We start from the raw sequence: 20,685 nt of genomic DNA, 5'->3' as shown, positions 1-20,685 counted from the left end.
CTAATTTTCTTGAAGAGATCTCTAGTCTTTCCCATTCTGTTGTTTTCCTCTATTTCTTTGCATTGATTGCTGAGGAAGGCTTTCTTATCTCTCCTTGCTATTCTTTGGAACTCTGCATTTAGATGCTTATATCTTTCCTTTTCTCCTTTGCCTTTTGCTTCTCTTCTTTTCACAGCTATTTGTAAGGCCTCCCCAGACAGCCATTTTGCTTTTTTGTTTCTTTTCCATGGTGATGGTCTTAGGTAAGCTTATTCCTAGATATTTAATTCTTTTTGTTCCAGTGTTGAATGGGATCGATTCCTTAATTTCTCTTTCTGATTTTTCATTGTTCCTATATAGAAATGCAAGTGATTTCTGTGTATTGATTATGTATCCTGCAACTTTGCTAAATTCACTGATTAGTTCCAGTAATTTTCTAGTACTATCTTTAGGGTTTTTTGTGTACAGTATCATGTCACCTGCAAACAGTGAGAGTTTAACATCTTTTCCAATCTGAATTTCTTTTATTTCTTTTTCTTCTCTATTTGCTGTAGCTAGGACTTCCCGAACTATGTTGAATAATAGTGGTGAAAGTGGACACCCTTGTCTTGTTCCTGATCTTAGGGGGAATGCTTTCAGGTTTTCACCATTGAGAATAATGTTTGCTGTAGGTGCATTATATATGGTCTTTACTATGTTGAGGTATGTTCTTTCTATGTCCATTTTTTTGAGGAGTTTTAATCATAAATGGGTGCTGAATTTTGTCAAAGGCTTTTTCTGCATGTATCAAGATTATCATATGCAGTTACCATATTTTTATGATTTTAAAGCAAATCATATTTTTTTCCTCTCCTTCACAAGTGTTCTTAGGGACATTGATAGAAGAGTTATAGGACAGAAAAAAAATACTGGATGTATAAATATTAAATTGTCTTTACTCTTTCTTATGAGGTAGTGGGGTAGTTTATTCAATGTTGTACAAAGTAGAGCTGTGCCTAATCTCTGCCCTCTCTGTGCTACATTAGAGTACAAATAGATGAATTTCAGTTTCTGTCTTCAACCTGGTCAAAGTTTCATTGTGTCAGCAGAAAAATGTAATGGTCTGAGGCATCCCGGATTAAACACTGATGGTATTCAATTCATTTATTTGAATGGTATGGGGAGGGGGGAGGGAGGAGCGTTCAGGATGGGGAACACATGTATACCTGTGGCGGATTCATTTTGATATTTGGCAAAACTAATACAATTATGTAAAGTTTAAAAATAAAATAAAATTTAAAAAAAAGGAGATAAAAGCAACAGGGAACCTGTTTTTAAATAAAATAATTTCTTTTTTTAAAAAAGAAATATATCAACCTCAGAAGAGCTGACAAGAATGATAACTACATTTAGTGTTTTCTTTCTATATGTACACAGTATCTTTTAAATCTTTGAGTGCTTTTAGAGGTAGAGAACAAACGTATTGATACCAAGGGGGGAAGGGAAGTGGGATGAATTGGTAGATTGGGATTGACATATATACACTATAGACACTATGTATAAAATACATAACTAATGAGAAACTACTCCATAGAACAGGGAACACTACTCAGTGTTCTGTGGTGACCTGAATGGGGAGGATATCCGAAAAAGAATGGATATATGCATATATAAAACTGATTCACTTTGCTGTACAGCAGAAACTAACACAACAGTGTAAAGCAAATATACTCCAACAAAAATTAATTTACAAAAATCTTAGAGTGCTTTAAGCTCTGTGTGGTTAACAAAGGAAAATTAGAATGCATGAGAAATTTTTTAAAACATTTTTTTAGGTAGTATACTCATTTTCACTATCGATTCTTCTGATCCATTAACATGGTATATATTTCTCCATCTATTTGTGTCATCTTTGATTTCTTTCATCAGTGTTTTATAGTTTTCTATATATAGGTCTTTTGCTTCTTTAGGTAGATTCATTCCTAAGTATTTTATTCTTTTCATCGCAATGGTGAATGGAATTTTTTCCTTAATTTCTCCTTCTGTTTTCTCATTGTTAGTGTATAGGAATGCAAGGGATTTCTCTGTGTTAATTTTATATCCTGCAACTTTACTATATTCATTGATTAGCTCTAGTAATTTTCTAGTGGAGTCTTTCAGGTTTTCTATGTAGAAGATCATGTCATCTGCAAACAGTGAGAGTTTTACTTCTTCTTTTCCAATCTGGATTCCTTTTATTTCTTTTTCTGCTCTGATTGCTGTGGCAAAAACTTCCAAAACTATGTTGAATAGTAGCAGTGAGAGTGGGTACCCTTGTGTTGTTCCTGACTTTAGGGGAAACGCTTTTAATTTTTCACCGTTGAGGATAATGTTTGCTGTGGGTTTATCATATACAGCTTTTATTATGTTGAGGTATGTGCCTTCTATGCCTGCTTTCTGGAGGATTTTTCTTTATCATAAATGGATGTTGAATTTTGTTAAAGGCTTTCTCTGCATCTATTGAGATAATCATATGATTTTTATCTTTCAGTTTGTTAATGTGGTGTATCACATTTATTGATTTGCAAATATTGAAGAATCCTTGCATCCCTGGGATAAAGCCCACTTGGTCATGACATATGATCCTTTTAATATGTTGTTGGATTCTGTTTGCTAGAATTTTGTAAAAGATTTTTTCATCTATGTTCATCATTGATATTGGCCTATAGTTTTTCTTTGTGGCATCTTTGTCTGGTTTTGGTATTAGGGTGATGGTGGCCTCATAGAATGTGTTTGGAAGTTTACCTTCCTCTGCAATTTTCTGGAAGAGTTTGAGTAGGACAGGTGTTAGCTCTTCTCTAAATTTTTGGTAGAATTCAGTTGTGAAGCTGTCTGGACCTGGGCTTTTGTTTGTTGGAAAATTTTTGATTATAGTTTTGATTTCTGTGCTTGTGATGGGTCTGTCAAGATTTTCTATTTCTTCCTGGTTCAGTTTTGGAAAGTTATGCTTTTCTAAGAATTTGTCCATTTCTTCCAAGTTGTCCATTTTATTGGCATATAGTTGCTCTGATAGTAGTCTCTTATGATCCTTTGTATTTCTGTGTTTTCTGTTGTGATTTCTCCATTTTCATTTCCAATTTTGTTGATTTGATTCTTCTCCCTTTTTTTCTTGATGAGTCTGGCTAATGGTTTGTTTATTTTATTTGTCTTCTCAAAGAACCAGCTTTTAGTTTTGTTGATTTTTGCTATAGTCTCCTTGTTTCTTTTTAATTTATTTCTGCCCTAATTTTTATGTTTCTTTCCTTCCACTAACCTTGGTGTTCTTCATTTCTTCTTTTTCTAGTTGCTTTATGTGTAAAGTTAGGTTATTTATTTAATTTTTCTCTTGTTTCTTGAGGTCAAATGAGTATATTACCCAAAGCAATGTATAGATTCAATGCAATCCCTATCAAGTTACCAATGGTATTTCTCAAAGAACTAGAACCAATAATTTCACAATTAGTATGGAAACACAAATAACCTTGAATAGCCAAAGCAATCTAGAGAAAGAAGAATGAAACTGAAGGAATCAGTCTGCCTATCTTCAGTCTATACCAGAAAGCAACAGTCATCAAGACAGTATGGTATTGGCACAAAGACATAGATCAATGGAACAAAATAGAAAGCCCAGAGATAAATCCACGCACCTTTGGACACCTTATCTTTGACAAAAGAGGCAAGAATATATAATGGAGAAAGGACAATCTCTTTCACAAGTGGTACTGGGAAAACTGGTCAATCACTTGTAAAAGAATGAAACTAGAACACTTTCTAACACCATACACAAAGATAAACTCAAAATGGATTAAAGATCTAAATATAAGACTAGAAACTATAAAACTCCTAGAGGAAAACATAGGCAAAGCACCGTCCAACATAAATCACAGCAGGATCCTCTATGACCCACCTCCAAGAATGTTGGAAATAAAAGCAAAAATAAACAAATGGGACCTAATTCAATTTAAAAGCTTTTTTACAATGAAGAAAACTATAATCAAGGTGAAAAGACAGCCTTCAGAATGGGTGAAAATAATAGCAAATGAAGCAACTGACAAAGAATTAATCTCAAAAGTATACAAGCAACTCCTGCAGCTCAATTCCAGAAAAGTAAATGACACAATAAAAAAATGGGCCAAAGAACTAAACAGACATTTCTCCACAGAAGACATACAGATGGCTAACAAGCTCATGAAAAGATGTTCAACATCACTCATTATCAGAGAAATGCAAATCAAAACCACAATGTGGTACCATCTAAAGCCAGTCAGAATGGCTGCTATCCAGAAGTCTACAAGCAATAAATGCTGGAGAGGGTGTGGAGAAAAGGGAACCCTCTTACACTGTTGGTGGGAATGCAAACTAGTACAGCCTCTATGGAGAACAGTGTGGAGATTCCTTAAAATACTGGAAATAGAACTGCCATTCGACCCAGCAATCCAATTGCAATCCAATTGCTGGGTGTACTCACTGAGGAAACCAGAATTGAAAGAGACACGTGTACCCCAATGTTCATCGCAACACTGTTTATAATAGCCAGGGCATGGAAGCCACCTAGATGTCCATCAGCAGATGAATGGATAAGAAAGCTGTGGTACATATACACAATGGAATATTACTCAGCTATTAAAAAGAATGCATTTGAATCAATTCTAATGAGGCGGATAAAACTGGAGCCTATTAAACAGAGAGAAGTAACTCAGGAAAAAAAAAAAAAAAAAACCCCAAACCCAAGACAGTATATTAACACATATATATGGAATTTAGAAAGATGGTAACAATGACCCTATATGTGAGACTGTGAAAGAGACACAGATGTAAAGAACAGACTTTTGAACTCTGTGGGAGGAGGCGAGGGTGGGATGATTTGAGAGAATAACATTGAAACATGTATATTATCATATGTGAAATAGATCGCCAGTCCAGGTTCAATGCATGAGAAAGGGTGCTCACGGCCAGTGCACTGGGATGACCCCGAGGGATGGGATGGGGAGAGAAGCGGGAGGGGGGCTCAGAATGGGGGTCACATGTACACCCATGGCTGATTCATGTCAAGGTATGGAAGAAAGCACTACAATATTGTAAAGTAATTAGCCTCCAATTAAAATAAATAAATTAATTTAAAAATATAGATTTGTATTCTATATCCCATCCACTAAAAAAACCCAAAACAAAACAGTTTTTAGAAACAGATTGTTTTGCTGACAAACCTCCACATGACCCTTTTGACATATCTGTTCTTCACGTTGTAGATGAAGGGGTTCAGCATGGGGGTGACCACAGTGTACATCACTGAGGCTGCTGTATCCTTCCTGCAAGATTGTGAGATAGCTAAGCTGAGGTACACACCAAGACCTATTTCATAAAATAAGCAAACAACTGCCAGGTGAGAGCCACAGGTGGAGAAAGATTTATTCCCCCCACCTGATGAAGGGACCCTTAGAATAGAGGAAACAGTTTTATAATAAGAGAAAAAGATGCCTGAGATAGGCAGAAAACCAGAGATGGCACCAAAATACACAACTGTGTTATTGGTGAGTGTCAGAACATGCAAAGTCGAAGAGTTGAGAAGGGTCACAGAAGAAATGAGAAATTTCCACATCTGAAGTAGGTGAGTTTTAACACCATTGAATTGTGCATCTGGGAAACCAAGAGACTAATGAAAAGTGATACCAAACCAATGAGCCACGGAGACGTGTGTTCATAATGACCAAGTAATGCAGAGGGTGACAGATGGCTACAAACTGGTCATAGGCCATCACAGTCAGGGGGAGACTATCCAAACACCTTTAAAAGCATAAAAAAGGACATCTGTGTCAGGCATCCTGCATAGGACATGACCCTGCAGTGAGTCTGAATGTCCGGAATCATTTTTGGGATTGTGGTGGAGGTGAAACTGATGTCAGCCAAGGATAGGTTGGAGAGGAAGAAGTCATGGGAGTGTGGAGGTGGGGCTCAGAGATGACAGCCAGGAAGAGGAGCAGGTTCCCAAGCATGGTCACAAGGTACATTGATAAGGAAGAGGATAAAGAACAAAGGCTGCTGTTCTTTTCATCTGAGAGTCCCATGAGGAAGAATTCTGAGTCATTTGTTAGGTTCTGTGGGTCCATATAGCTTTGACACCTTTTGAAAAAGAAGAGAAGATTGAAAGAAAGGAAACAAACAAATGGGCATGCAACACTGTGTGCATATTTTGGATTCTAGCAATTCACAAACAAAATATTCACATTTGATCCAAAAGTCTGTTCTTTACATTTGTGTCTCCTTTGCTGACCTTCATGTAGAATCATCAGTACCATCTTTCTAAATTTCATATAGATGCATTAATATACAGTATTTGTCTTTCCCTTGCTTTACCTCTGTATGATAGACTTCAGGTTCATCAACGTCATTAGAAATGACCCAGATGTGTAAGGTGAGTCAGATCAAAAGAGAGCTAGCTGGGTATTTAGGCAGAAAGAGATTTATTATAGGAAGAAAGAAAGTGACTGGCTTTAGAGAGAACCAGTGCTCTCCCTTTACAGCCAACACTTCTTACACCCTATCGATAGGAAATTGTGCCCTGAAGGGAGGGGGTCCTTAGTTTATCTTTAGCATGCAGCTGGGGTCTTGTGTTCACATAGTTAGAGGGGTCTTATGGTTGGGTGGTCATGTAGTCTTGAGAAACTGGCACCAGCAGGGAAAAACAGGATCTTGTCTTAAGGAAAAAACAGGGTGTCACCAGGGCAATGTAGCCACTGTGACTTCATCCTTTGCTTGCCAGGTCACCACAATGGGCCATTTTTAAACAATACACTATCAGCCCCTTGTGGACCCTAACAATGTGTCCCATTTTATAGCTGAGTATTGGGGTCATAGGCCCTGGTACCTTCAGCAATATTTCTGAGTGTCTCAAATCCAGTTTTTTTGTTTGTTCATCTTTGTTTTTATACTGTTTTTTCCCACTGGTTTCTATGTTACTTACCTTTTTCATTACACTGGTCTGAAGAATGTTAGGAGAGCAAGGAACTTTTGGGATGACAATCTATGATCACAGAAAAATGGGCTTCTCTGGTGGCTCAGATGGTAAAGAATCCACCTGAAATGTGGGAGACGTGGATTTGATCCCTGGGTCAGGAAGATCCCCTGGAGAAGAGCATGGCAACCTACTCCAGTATTCTTGCCTGGAGAATCCCCAAGGGCAAAGAAGCCTGGTGGGCTGTAGTCCATGGGGTTGCAAAGAGTTGGACATGACTGAGTGACTAAACACAAACATTCAATGAAATATATTGAATAAGAAATAGATTTCCCCATGTGTAATGAAAATATCTCCTGCCATATCAATAAATAAGAAATGTCACAGCCATCAGTGATTTCAGTACCCCAAATGTGAATGTTGTTGTTTAGTCTCTAAATTGTGTCTGACTCTTTGTAACCTCATGGAGTGTAGCCTGCCAGGCCCCTCTGTTCATGGGATTTCCCAGGCAAGAATACTGGATTGGGTTGCCATTTCCTTCTCCAGGGGATCTTCCTGACTGGGGGACTGAACCTATGTCTTCTGTGGCTCCTGCACTGGTAGGTGAATTCTTTACCACTGAGCCACCTGGGATGCCCCCAAAAGGCTTCCCGGACCAGGAATTGAACTCGGGCTGTGGTGGTGAAAGTGCCAAATCCTAGCACTAGACCAGCAGGGAACCTCACAAATGTGAATGAGGGCTCCCAAAACTGTGATATGCCACCTCCCACAGTGATTGCTGAGGAGCTGGGAGGGGTACTGTGCTGTGCTTAGTCACTCAGTCCATTTAGTCACAAAGGTTCATCTAGTCAAAGCTATGGTTTTTCCAGTAGTCATGTTGGATGTGAGAGTTGGGCCATAAAGAAAGCTGTGTACTGAAGAATTGATGCTTTTGAACTGTGGTATTGGGGAGGACTCTTGAGAGTCCCTTGGACTGCAAGGATATCCAACTAGTCAATCCTAAAGGAAATCAGTCCTGAATATTCCGTGGAAGAACTGATGCTGAAGCTGAAACTCCAATACTTTGGCCACCTGATGTAAAGAAGAACTGACTCATTGGAAAAGACCCTGATGCTAGGAAAGATTGAAGGCAGGAGGAGAAGGGGACAACGGAGGATTGAGATGGTTGGATAGCATCACTGACTCAATGGACATGAGTTTGAGCAGGCTCCGGGTGTTGGTAATGAACAGGAAAGCCTGGTGTGCTGCAGTCCTTGAGGTTGCAAAGTGTCAGAAAAGACTGTGTGACTGAACTGAACTGATTGCATAGTCATGCATTTTTTAGTCCAGTTTTGAATCTAAGTTTGATAATATTTCCTATACAAGAGAAAAATGCCATGTGAAGCTACTATGAAATGAAAATCAGACAGACATAAAGGATTTTTAAAAATTGTACTTAATAAAACAGGATGCAGTTGACAGAAATGATTTTTGTATTAAAACAAATACGCTGTGCTGCTTTACTTAGTTGCATAGTTGTGTCCGACCCTTTGGAACTCCATGAACTGTAGCCTGCCAGGCTCCTATTCCATGGGATTCTCCAGGCAAGAAAACTGGAGTGGGTTGCCATGCTCTTCTCCAGGGTATCTTCCCAACCCAGGGGTCGAACACAGGTCTCTCACATTGCAGGCAGATTCTTTTACCGTCTGAGCCACCAGGAAAGCCCTGATACAAATATAAGCTAACACTAATATTAATTAGCGAAACTAATTGTTAGAACTCGAACAACAATTCCCACTTACATATTATATGCAAATTCCCATTTGTGTAATAGAGAGGTCCAAGAATTTTCATAGGATTGTTGTAAGCAGAAATTGGTTTGAATAATAATATAATATATATAATGTAAGTTAAATATTTGTTTAATATATAAACTGTAACATGCATTTTGGCCTTTGAATATGGAATGAAGCAGGGCAAAGTCTATTAGTCTAATAGAGTTTTGCCAAGAGAACACACTGGTCATAGCAAACACCCTCTTCCAACAACACAAGAGAAGACTCTACACATGGACATCACCAGATGGGCAACACGGAAATCAGATTGTTTATATTATTTGCAGCCAAAGATGGAGAAGCTCTATACAGTCAGCAGAAACAAGACCAGGAGCTGACTGTGGCTCAGACCATGAACTCCTTATTGCCAAATTCAGACTTAAATTGAAGAAAGTAGGGAAAACCACTAGACCATTCAGGTATGACCTAAATCAAATCCCTGATGATTATACAGTGGAAGTGAGAAATAGATTTAAGGGACTAGATCTGATAGATAGAGTGGCTGATGAACTATGGACGGAGGTTTGTGACATTGAACAGGAGACAGGGATCAAGACCATCCCCATGGAAAAAAAATGCAAAAAAGCAAAATGGCTGTCTGGGGAGGCCTTACAAATAGCTGTGAAAAGAAGAGAAGCGAAAAGCAAAGGAGAAAAGGAAAGATATAAGCATCTGAATGCAGAGTTCCAAAGAATAGCAAGGAGAGATAAGAAAGCCTTCTTCAGCGATCAATGCAAAGAAATGGAGGAAAACAACAGAATGGGAAAGACTAGAGATCTCTTCAAGAAAATTAGAGATACCAAGGGAATATTTCATGCAAAGATGGGCTCGATAAAGGACAGAAATGGTATGTACCTAACAGAAGCAGAAGATATTAAGAAAAGGTGGCAGGAATACAAAGAAGAACTGTACAAAAAAGATCTTTACGACCCAGATAATCACGATGGTGTGATCACTGACCTAGAGCCAGACATCCTGGAATGTGAAGTCAAGTGGGCCTTAGAAAGCATCACTACAAACAAAGCTAGTGGAGGTGATGGAATTCCAGTTGAGCTATTCCAAATCCTGAAAGATGATGCTGTGAAAGTGCTGCACTCACTATGCCAGCAAATTTGGAAAACTCAGCAGTGGCCACAGGACTGGAAAAGGTCAGTTTTCATTCCAATCCCAAAGAAAGGCAATGCCAAAGAATGCTCAAACTACCGCACAATTGCACTCATCTCGCACGCTAGTAAAGTAATGCTCAAAAATCTCCAAGCCAGGCTTCAGCAATACGTGAACCGTGAACTTCCTGATGTTCAAGCTGGACTTAGAAAAGGCAGAGGAACCAGAGATCAAATTGCCAACATCTGCTGGATCATGGAAAAAGCAAGAGAGTTCCAGAAAAACATCTCTTTCTGCTTTATTGACTATGCCAAAGCCTTTGACTGTGTGGATCACAATAAACTGTGGAAAATTCTGAAAGAGATGGGAATACCAGACCACCTGATCTGTCTCTTGAGAAATTTGTATGCAGGTCAGGAAGCAACAGTTAGAACTGGACATGGAACAACAGACTGGTTCCAAATAGGAAAAGGAGTACGTCAAGGCTGTATATTGTCACCCTGCTTATTTAACGTCTATGCAGAGTACATCATGAGAAATTCTGGGCTGGAAGAAGCACAAGCTGGAATCAAGACTGCCAGGAGAAATATCAATAACCTCAGATATGCAGATGACACCACCTTGTTGTCAGAAAGTGAAGAGGAACTCAAAAGCCTCTTGATGAAAGTGAAAGAGGAGAGTGAAAAAGTTGGCTTAAAGCTCAACATTCAGAAAACTAAGAAAATGGCATCTGGTCCCATCACTTCATGGGTAATAGATGGGGAAAGAGTGGAAACAGTTTCAGACTTCATTTTCTGGACTCCAAAATCACTGCAGATGGTGATTGCAACCATGAAATTAAAAGATGCTTACTCCTTGGAAAGAAAGTTATGACCAAACTTCATAGCATATTGAAAAGCAGAGACATTACTTTGCCAACAAAGGTCTGTCTAGTCAAGGCTATGGTTTTCCCAGTGGTCATGTATGGATGTGAGAGTTGGACTGTGAAGAAAGCTGAGCACCAAAGAACTGATGCTTCTGAACTGTGGTGTTGGAGAAGACTCTTGAGAGTCCCTTGGACTGCAAGGAGATCCAACCAGTCCATTCTGAAGATCAGTCCTGGGTGTTCTTTGGAAGGAATGATGCTGAAGGTGAAACTCCAGTACTTTGGCCACCTCATACGAAGAGTTGACTCATTGGAAAAGACTCTGATGCTGGGAGGGATTGGGGGCCAGAGTAGAAGGGGACAACAGAGGATGAGATGGCTGGATAGCATCACTGACTCGTTAGACGTGAGTCTGAGTGAATTCTGGGAGTTGGTGATGCACAGAGAGGCCTCTCACGCTGTGATTCATGGGGTGGTAAAGAGTCGGACAAGACTGAGCAACTGAACTGGACTGAACTGAAAGTATATATTATTGCATTTAAAATACATATGAAAGATACATTTTTTTCCATTTTTATGATTTATTTGCACAAACAATTCCACAGTTTCTCATACTCGTTTATTGTCTTAGACACTCAGCGATGCCCCTCTCCCCAGAACGTGTTGTTCCCTCTGTTCTCATGATGTTTCTACCAGTTTTTTTTAAATTTTATTTTATTTTTAAACTTTACAATATTGTATTAGTTTTGCCAAATATCAAAATGAATCTGCCACAGGTATACCTGCGTTCCCCATCCTGAACCCTCCTCCCTCCTCCCTCCCCATACCCTCCCTCTGGGTCGTCCCAGTGCACCAGCCCCAAGCATCCAGTATCGTGCATTGAACCTGGACTGGTGACTCGTTTCATACATGATATTATACATGTTTCAATGCCATTCTCCCAAATCTCCCCACCCTCTCCCTCTCCCACAGAGTCCATAAGACTGATCTATACATCAGTGTCTCTTTTGCTGTCTCGTATACAGGGTGTAATTTTTATAAAGTAAATCTATGAACTGCTGCAAATGTTGTCTTTTCTTATGTAATAAAGTGTGTCAGGAAAACGTTTGACGTAGTTAAATGTTCTTTGCCAAGAGACTTGACCATAATATTGTGGTAAACAAGTCTATTTCAGGGGCAATATAGACAATATTCTGTTTAGAGAAAATTTTACAAAAGCTAGTTATGGATACATAAATGAATACTGATATGAAAACTTGACAAGGAAACATACCCATCAACTCCATGACACTGGTTGCTTTTGGGGATGTGTATGCTCAAGAAAGAGATGGAGCTGAGATTCCAAGAAAAGTTAAATTTTATTGTTAAATTTTCTAGTCTCTATGAAATATGAAATCTGAATCAAATATTATTAAATGTTTGTATTTTAGAAATAGGTAGGGCTTATTGATGATAGCATTAATTCATAATACTGATGGAGCTTTTACTAAGTGTTGGGCTATGATCTTTTTTTTTTTTTTTTTATGGATAGATATTAATTTTATCAAAGAAATTTAAGCAGACTGTACATTTCAAATGTGATTCAGATCACAGGTATCTTTTGGTGTATCCATCCATTGCATAAAGTGAAGTTGAGTTATAAATAAATTTCTAACTTGAGGTCAGCATTTTATTTTTCAAATATTTATAATATGTGATAGATTTTTCTTCAAATAAAAATTGTTTATCAAGCTCAGCTTCACATTAGGGTGACGGGTTAACTCACATGTAGATCCTGAAATTGGTTCTAGGCTGAGGCTGGGGTAACTGAGTATTTTTAAAAAGGCACACAAATTTGGAGAAGGAAAAGGCAACCCACTCCAGTATTATTGCCTGGAAAACCCCATGGACTAAGGAGCCTTGCAGGCTACAGACCATGGGGTTGCAAAGAGTGGGGGCTGGCTTAGTGACTGAACAATAACAAAAACAACACATAAATTATCGATGAACTGGAACTGAAAACCACTTCTTTAAGAAGTATAAATGATTTTTAAGACTTTCTTTCAATAATCCTATTAGGAAGATTCAATTATTATCACAATTTTAGAGATCAGAAAATAGCCCAGAGGTGTTTACATTATACTCTTTAGAAATTTTTCTTAGTTAAATTAGAATCAGATCAGATCAGATCATTCACTCAGCCATGTCCGACTCTTTGCGACCCCATGAATTGCAGCACGCCAGGCCTCCTTGTCCATCACCAACTCCCGGAGTTCACTCAGACTCACCTGGACTGGTGACCATTTCATATATGATATTATACATATTTCAATGCCATTCTTCCAAATCATCCCACCCTGTCCCTCTCCCACAGAGTCCAAAAGACTGTTCTATAAATCAGTGTCTCTTTTGCTGTCTCGTATACAGGGTTATTGTTACCATCTTTCTAAATTCCATATATATGCGTTGGTATACTGTATTGGTGTTTTTCTTTCTGGCTTACTTCACTCTGTATAATAGGCTCCAGTTGCATCCATCTCATTAGAACTGATTCAAATGTATCCTTTTTAATGGCTCAGTAATACTCCATTGTGTATACGTACCACAACTTTCTTATCCATTCATCTGCTGATGGACATCTAGGTTGCTTCCCTGTCCTGGCTATTATAAACAGTGCCGCGATGAACATTGGGGTACACGTGTCTCTTTCAATTCTGGTTTCCTTGGTGTGTATGCCCAGCAGTGGGATTGCTGGGTCATAAGGCAGTTCTATTTCCAGTATTTTAAGGAATCTCCACACTGTTCTCCATAGTAGCTGTACTAGTTTGCATTCCCACCAACAGTGTAAGAAGGTTCCCTTTTCTCCACACCCTCTCCAGCATTTATTGCTTGTGAACTTTTGGATCACAGCCATTCTGACTGGCGTGACCTACAGCCCAGATTATTGTACCCAGCAAGGATCTCATTCAAATATGAAGGAGAAATCAAAAGCTTTACAGACAAGCAAAAGCTGAGAGAATTCAGCACCACCAAACCAGCTCTCCAACAAATACTAAAGGATACTCTCTAGACAGGAAACACAAAAAGGGTGTATAAATTTGAACCCCAAACAATAAAGTAAATGGCAACGGGATCATACTTATCAATAATTACCTTAAACGTTAATGGGTTGAATGCCCCAACCAAAAGACAAAGACTGGCTGAATGGATACAAAAGTAAGACCCGTTCGTATATTGTCTACAAGAGACCCACCTCAAAACAGGGGACACATACAGACTGAAAGTGAAAGGCTGGAAAAAGATTTTCCATGCAAATAGGGACCAAAAGAAGGCAGGAGTAGCAATACTCATATCAGATAAAATAGACTTTAAAACAAAGGCTGTGAAAAGAGACAAAGAAGGTCACTATATAATGATCAAAGGATCAATCCAAGAAGAAGATATAACAATTATAAATATATATGCACCCAACACGGGAGCACTGCAATATGTAAGACAAATGCTAACAAGTATGAAAGGAGAAATTAACAATAACACAATAATAGCTGGAGACTTTAATACCCCACTCACACCTATGGATAGATCAACTAAACAGAAAATTAACAAGGAAACACAAACTTTAAATGATACAATAGTCCAGTTAGACCTAATTGATATCTATAGGACATTTCATCCCAAAACAATGAATTTCACCTTTTTCTCAAGTGCACACGGAACCTTCTCCAGGATGGATCACATCCTGGGCCATAAATCTAACCTTGGTAAATTCAAAAAAATTGAAATCATTCCAAGCATCTTCTCTGACCACAATGCAGTAAGATTAGATCTCAATTACAGGAGAAAAACTATTAAAAATTCCACTTTCACTTTCATCAAGAGGCTTTTTAGTTCCTCTTCACTTTCTGCCATAAGGGTGGTGTCATCTGTATATCTGAGGTTATTGATATTTCTCCTGGCAATCTTGATTCCAGCTTGTGTTTTTTCCAGTCCAGCGTTTCTCATGATGTACTCTGCATATAAGTTAAATAAGCAGGGTGACAATATACAGCCTTGACGTACTCCTTTTCCTATTTGGAACCAGTCTGTTGTTCCATGTCCAGTTCTAACTGTTGCTTCCTGACCTGCATACAAATTTCTCAAGAGGCAGGTCAGGTGGTCTGGTATTCCCATCTCTTTCAGAATTTTCCACAGTTTATTGTGATCCACACAGTCAAAGGCTTTGGCATAGTCAATAAAGCAGAAAGAGATGTTTTTCTGGAACTCTCTTGCTTTTTCCATGATCCAGCAGATGTTGGCAATTTGATCTCTGGTTCCTCTGCCTTTTCTAAAACCAGCTTGAACATCAGGAAGTTCACGGTTCACATATTGCTGAATCCTGGCTTGGAGAATTTTGAGCATTACTTTACTAGCATGTGAGATGAGTGCAATTGTGCGGTAGTTTGAGCATTCTTTGGCATTGCCTTTCTTTGGGATTGGAATGAAAACTGACCTTTTCCAGTCCTGTGGTCACTGCTGAGTTTTCCAAATTTGCTGGCATAGTGAGTGCAGCACTTTCACAGCATCATCTTTCAGGATTTGGAATAGCTCAACTGGAATTCTATCACCTCCACTAGCTTTGTTCGTAGTGATGCTTTCTAAGGCCCACTTGACTTCACATTCCAGGATGTCTGGCTCTAGGTCAGTGATCACACCATCGTGATCATCTGGGTCATGAAGATCTTTTTTGTGCAGTTCTTCTGTGTATTCTTGCCATCTCTTAATATCTTCTGCTTCTGTTAGATCCATACCATTTCTGTCCTTTATCGAGCCCATCTTTGCATGAAATGTTCCTTTGGAATCTCTGATTTTCTGGAAGAGATCTCTAGTCTTTCCTATTCTGTTGTTTTCCTCCATTTCTTTGCATTGATCGCTGAAGAAGGCTTTCTTATCTCTCCTTGCTATTCTTTGGAACTCTGCTCTCAGATGCTTATATCTTTCCTTTCCTCCTTTGCTTTTTGCTTCTCTTCTTTTCACAGCTATTTGTAAGGCCTCCCCAGACAGCCATTTTGCTTTTTTGCATTTTTTTCCCATGGGGATGGTCTTGATCCCTGTCTCCTGTTCAATGTCACAAACCTCCGTCCATAGTTCATCAGCCACTCTATCTATCAGATCTAGCCCCTTAAATCTATTTCTCACTTCCACTGTATAATCATCAGGGATTTGATTTAGGTCATACCTGAATGGTCTAGTGGTTTTCCCTACTTTCTTCAATTTAAGTCTGAATTTGGCAATAAGGAGTTCATGGTCTGAGCCACAGTCAGCTCCTGGTCTTGTTTCTGCTGACTGTATAGAGCTTTTCCATCTTTGGCTCAAAGAATATAATCAATCTGATTTTGGTGTTGCCCATCTGGTGATGTCCATGTATAGAGTCTTCTCTTGTGTTGTTGGAAGAGGGTGTTTGTTATGACCAGTGCATTTTCTTGGCAAAACTCTATTAGTCTTTGCCCTGTTTCATTCCGTATTCCAAGGCCAAGTTTGCCTGTTACTCCAGGTGTTTCTTAACTTCCTACTTTTGCATTTGAGTACCCTATAATGAAAAGGACATCTTTTTTGGGTGTTAGTTTTAAAAGGTCTTGTAGGTCTTTATAGAACTGTTCAACCTCAGCTTCTTCAGCATTACTGGTTGGGGCATAGACTTGGATTACTGTGATATTGAATGGTCTGCCTTGGAAACGAACAGAGATCATTCTGTCGTTTTTGAGATTGCATCCAAGTACTGCATTTTGGACTCTTTTGTTGACCATGATGGCTACTCCATTTCTTCTAAGGGATTCCTGCCCACAGTAGTAGATATAATGGTCATCTGAGTTAAATTCACCCATTCCAGTCCATTTCAGTTCGCTGATTCTTAGAATGTCGACATTCACTCTTGCCATCTCTTGTTTGACCACTTTCAATTTGCCTTGATTCATGGACCTGACTTTCCAGGTTCCTATGCAATATTGGTCTTTACAGCATCGGACCTTGCTTCTATCACCAGTCACATCCACAGCTGGGTATTGTTTTTGCTTTGGCTCCATCCTTTCATTCTTTCTGGAGTTATTTCTCTACTAATCTCCAGTAGCATACTGGGCACCTACTGACCTGGGGAGTTTCTCTTTCAGTATCCTATCATTTTGCCTTTTCATACTGTTCATGGGGTTCTCAAGGCAAGAATACTGAAGTGGTTTGCCATTCCCTTCTCCAGCAGACCACATTCTGTCAGAATGTGACCTGCTAAATAATTCTAGAACAAATAGTTTCACAATTTGTATGGAAATACAAAAAATCTCGAATAGCCAAAGCAATCTTGAGAAAGAAGAATGGAACTGGAGGAATCAACCTGCCTGACTTCAGGCTCTACTACAAAACCAGAGTCATCAAGACAGTATGGTACTGGCACAAACACAGAAATATAGATCAATGGAACAAAATAGAAAGCCCAGAGATAAATCCACGCACCTATGGACACCTTACCTTTGACAAAGGAGGCAAGAATATACAATGGATTAAAGACAATCTCTTTAACAAGTGGTGCTGGGGAAACTGGGCAACCACTTGTAAAAGAATGAAACTAGAACACTTTCTAACACCATACACAAAAATAAACTCAAAATAGATTAAAGATCTAAACGTAAGACCAGAAACTATAAAACTCCTAGAGGAAAACATAGGCAAAACACTCTCCGACATACATCACAGCAGGATTCTCTATGACCCACCTCCCAGAATACTGGAAATAAAAGCAAAAATAAACAAATGGGACCTAATTAAACTTAAAAGCTTCTGCACAACAAAGGAAACTATTAGCAAGGTGAAAAGGCAGCCTTCAGAATGGGAGAAAATAATAGCAAATGAAACAACTGACAAACAACTAATCTCAAAAATATACAAGCAACTCCTACAGCTCAACTCCAGAAAAATAAATGACCCAATCAAAAAATGGGCCAAAGAACTAAATAGACATTTCTCCAAAGAAGACATACAGATGGCTAACAAACACATGAAAAGATGCTCAACATCACTCATTATCAGAGAAATGCAAATCAAAACCACTATGAGGTACCATTTCACGCCAGTCAGAATGGCTGCGATCCTAAAGTCTACAAGCAATAAATGCTGCAGAGGGTGTGGAGAAAAGGGAACCCTCTTACACTGCTGGTGGGAATGCAAACTAGTACAGCCACTATGGAGAACAGTGTGGAGATTCCTTAAAAAACTGGAAATAAAACTACCTTATGATTCAGCAATCCCACTGCTGGGCATACACACCAAGGAAACCAGAAGGGAAAGAGACACATGTACCCCACTGTTCATCGCAGCACTGTTTATAATATCCAGGACATGGAAGCAACCTAGATGTCCATCAGCAGATGAATGGATAAGAAAGCAGTGGTACATATACACAATGGAGTATTACTCAGCCATTAAAAAGAATACATTTGAATCAGTTCTAATGAGGTGGATGAAACTGGAGCCTATTATACAGAGTGAAGCAAGCCAGAAAGAAAAACACCAATACAGTATACTAACGCATATATATGGAATTTAGAAAGATGGTAACAATAACCCTGTATATGAGACAGCAAAAGAGACACTGATGTATAGAAGAGTCTTATGGACTCTGTGGGAGAGGCACAGGGTGGGAAGATTTGGGAGAATAGCATTGAAGCATGTATAATATCATGTATGAAAAGAGTCACCAGTCCAGGTTTGATACACGATACTGGATGCTTGGGGCTGGTGCACTGGGATGACCCAGAGGGATGGTATGGGGAGGAAGGAGGGAGGAGGGTTCAGGATGGCGAACACATGTATACCTGTGGTGGATTCATTTCGATATTTGGCAAAACTAACACAATATTGTAAAGTTTAAAAATAAAATAAAATGAATCCATTTTGATATTTGGCAAAACTAATACAATTATGTAAAGTTTAAAAATAAAATAAAATTAAAAAAAAAAGAAAAAAAATAAAATTAAATTAAAAAAATAATGAAGCTGAGTTACTTTCAGGCAGCAGAATTAGAGAATTGTGATTCCTTTACCAGGAAGGGTTCAGATGAAAATCTGTTAACTCGATCTAAGAAGGCTGGGTCCTGACCTCACTGTGGGACCTTCCTTGCTGCTGAACTCCTCATCTGCAAATAGGTGGGTTTATGATCAGGAGAACCAGACCATCAGGTATACCAAAAGGCACACAACAGGAGTTAATATTGCAAACGCAAGTCCATAGCTAAATTAAAGTTCAACTCACATCTCTTTGGATGACTTTTTAAAGAAAAAGCTTAAAAGAAAACAAATGTTGGTGAGGATGTGGAAGTGAGGGAAAACTTATACCTGATCTGTGATAATGAATATTGGTACAGTCATTACAGAAAACAGAATGGAGGTTTCTTAAAAATTAAAAATTGAAACTAATTGAAATAGATCTACCATAGGCTCCAGCAACCCCACTTCAAGGTAGATGCCAACAAGATAAATCAGAACCTCAAAGAGCTATGTGCATTTCCTTGTCATTGTGCTGTCATTTGAAATCGTGAAAATACAGATAAGTGTCTATTGATAGATGAATGAGTTTAAAAAAAAAACAGCTAAAAATTCTGGATGTTTTCTTAAAATCTGCTAAGAGAGATCTACTTAACTGCTTCTATACACACAAATAGGAACTCTGTGAGGTGACAGGTATGCTAATTAACTTGACTGTAATCATCCCCAAGGTCTCTCTGTATTAAATCATCACTTTGTACACCTTTAGAAAATCTTCATGTGGCAAAACTCAAATATATGCAATTTTGTCAATCACTTCAGTAAACTGATGAAAAGACAATGAAGTTGTATTATCCGCCAGCACAGAATAAAGTCCAAAAATAGTACATTGGTTTCTCACATCAAACATTTAACTGAGACAGTAGTGAAACAAATAATCCTATATATAATTTAAAAACTTAAAGAAGGATTATTAAATTTTGTTATTGTGTAAAAATTGACAGTGTTCTGTACACTAACACCGCATTTGTAGTCACCAATGCTGTATGATCATGAGTGCTTAGTTAAACCATGCTGATCAAAATCTGAAGCCCATCAAAGTCAAAGATGGTGTTTCCCAGCTGGCATTAGTGGTAAAAGAACCTGCCTGCCAATACAGGAAGCATAAGAGACATGTGTCCGATCCCTGGGTCAGGAAGATCCTCTGGAGGGCAGCATGGCAACCCACTCCAGTACTCTTGCCTGGAGAATCCTATGGACAGGGAAGCCTGGTGGGCTACAGTCCATAGGGTCACAAAGAGTCAGACACAACTGAAGTGACTTAGCTTCAAAGTCAAAGGTATGAAGTCTATACTAAATGACTTTTAGGAAAACAACCCTGGGGACTTCCCTAGTGTTCCAGTGGCTAAGACTCTGCAATCTTAATGCAGGGTGCACTGGTTCAATCCCTGCTCCAGGAACTAGATCCCACATCCCCCAAATAAAGATCCCTTATCTGCAAGGGAGATCAAAGATCCTGTGTGCCCACAACTAAGACCTGGCACAAATAAGTAAATAAATAAAGAATATTAAAAAAAGATAATCCTGATATTTGAGTAATCACTTATTTCATGAAGTAAGGAAGACAGAAGAAACAAAGGATTATCTAAAACCCTGAGTGTCATATTAGAGTGTGTCCTGGTTGGGAACATTCATTTTTAATTTAAAATTCAGATTATACAGTCCTGCATTTCATAGAGATTTGTAAATATTATAAATGAAGGAAATATCTAGAATTGTATTTGAATAAAATAAATATATATATCTTAAATTCTTTAATTTTGAATCATATATTTTCTTCGAGGGGAAAGAGAATTTCTCATTCTATATTATCTCTAAAGAGGTAGGTCGTATTTTACCGAGATCATGGATGTATTACCTCTAACATTCTTGCTCCTTTACAATTTTCTGTGAAGTTTTATAAAGTAAGAGTGTATAGACACAGGTGAA

The 20,685-nt window shown here is 38.5% G+C and overlaps 1 pseudogene; it reads right to left on the bottom strand.

Moving 5' to 3' along the window:
• Positions 1 to 5,155: 5,155 nt before the first annotated feature.
• LOC147368529 (putative gustatory receptor PTE01 pseudogene) lies at positions 5,156 to 6,083 on the bottom strand (annotated as a pseudogene).
• Between the last annotated feature and the right edge of the window lie 14,602 nt (positions 6,084 to 20,685).

This window comes from Bos grunniens, chromosome 7 (genome assembly GCF_055505025.1).
Source record: "Bos grunniens cultivar Pamir isolate PY7600 chromosome 7, Bosgru_T2T1.0, whole genome shotgun sequence".
Taxonomy (NCBI): domain Eukaryota; kingdom Metazoa; phylum Chordata; class Mammalia; order Artiodactyla; family Bovidae; genus Bos; species Bos grunniens.
Note: the sequence above shows the minus strand (reverse complement) of the source record. Positions and strands in the feature narration are given on the sequence as shown.